Source organism: Triticum aestivum, unplaced genomic scaffold (genome assembly GCF_018294505.1).
Source record: "Triticum aestivum cultivar Chinese Spring unplaced genomic scaffold, IWGSC CS RefSeq v2.1 scaffold2458, whole genome shotgun sequence".
Lineage (NCBI taxonomy): Eukaryota > Viridiplantae > Streptophyta > Magnoliopsida > Poales > Poaceae > Triticum > Triticum aestivum.
This window is the reverse complement of record NW_025239896.1, coordinates 1-1,223: the sequence shown is the minus strand read 5'-3', so window position 1 is coordinate 1,223 and position 1,223 is coordinate 1. Positions and strand designations below refer to the sequence as shown.

The following is a 1,223-nucleotide window of genomic DNA, read 5'->3' as shown; positions in this document are numbered from 1 at the left end:
CGAAGTTAAGCGTGCTTGGGCGAGAGTAGTACTAGGATGGGTGACCTCCTGGGAAGTCCTCGTGTTGCATTCCCTTTTTAATTTTTTTCGCGCCGCTTGCAAAACAAAACGCACGTGTAAGTAATATATTTACCGTGTTTTATTATTTTGCACGAGTGCGGTAAGTCATAGCTGGGTGCTCACGATTCACGGGTCCAGCGTCGGCGTTGTGGCGCGGCAAGCGTGCACTGGTGCGGTTGAGAGGGAGGGGTGGAAACCGCGTTAAACTCGTCTCCGTAGTTGAGAGGGAGCGGCCAAAGCAATGTGCAATCGTCTTTGTAGTGGAGCTGGGAGGGGCAAGGATAAGGGACGAAGACCGGGGTAACATGTCGGATGCGATGATACCAGCACTAAAGCACCGGATCCCATCAGAACTCCGAAGTTAAGCGTGCTTGGGCGAGAGTAGTACTAGGATGGGTGACCTCCTGGGAAGTCCTCGTGTTGCATTCCCTTTTTAATTTTTTTCGTGCCGCTTGCAAGACAAAACGCACGTGTAAGTAATATATTTACCGTGTTTTATTATTTTGCACGAGTGCGGTAAGTCATAGCTGGGTGCTCACGATTCACGGGTCCAGCGTCGGCGTTGTGGCGCGGCAAGCGTGCACTGGTGCGGTTGAGAGGGAGGGGTGGAAACCGCGTTAAACTCGTCTCCGTAGTTGAGAGGGAGCGGCCAAAGCAATGTGCAATCGTCTTTGTAGTGGAGCTGGGAGGGGCAAGGATAAGGGACGAAGACCGGGGTAACATGTCTTATGCGATCATACCAGCACTAAAGCACCGGATCCCATCAGAACTCCGAAGTTAAGCGTGCTTGGGCGAGAGTAGTACTAGGATGGGTGACCTCCTGGGAAGTCCTCGTGTTGCATTCCCTTTTTAATTTTTTTCGCGCCGCTTGCAAAACAAAACGCACGTGTAAGTAATATATTTACCGTGTTTTATTATTTTGCACGAGTGCGGTAAGTCATAGCTGGGTGCTCACGATTCACGGGTCCAGCGTCGGCGTTGTGGCGCGGCAAGCGTGCACTGGTGCGGTTGAGAGGGAGGGGTGGAAACCGCGTTAAACTCGTCTCCGTAGTTGAGAGGGAGCGGCCAAAGCAATGTGCAATCGTCTTTGTAGTGGAGCTGGGAGGGGCAAGGATAAGGGACGAAGACCGGGGTAACATGTCGGATGCGATCATACCAGCACT

At 52.2% G+C, this 1,223-nt stretch overlaps 2 non-coding genes across 2 annotated transcripts; both read left to right on the top strand.

Moving 5' to 3' along the window:
• The first annotated feature begins 370 nt into the window (after positions 1 to 370).
• LOC123176754 (5S ribosomal RNA) lies at positions 371 to 489 on the top strand. The gene has a single exon (XR_006488643.1). It is a non-coding gene; the product is annotated as a 5S ribosomal RNA (ribosomal RNA).
• A 297-nt stretch (positions 490 to 786) lies between these two features.
• Positions 787 to 905, top strand: LOC123176755 (5S ribosomal RNA). The gene has a single exon (XR_006488644.1). It is a non-coding gene; the product is annotated as a 5S ribosomal RNA (ribosomal RNA).
• Positions 906 to 1,223: the final 318 nt, after the last annotated feature.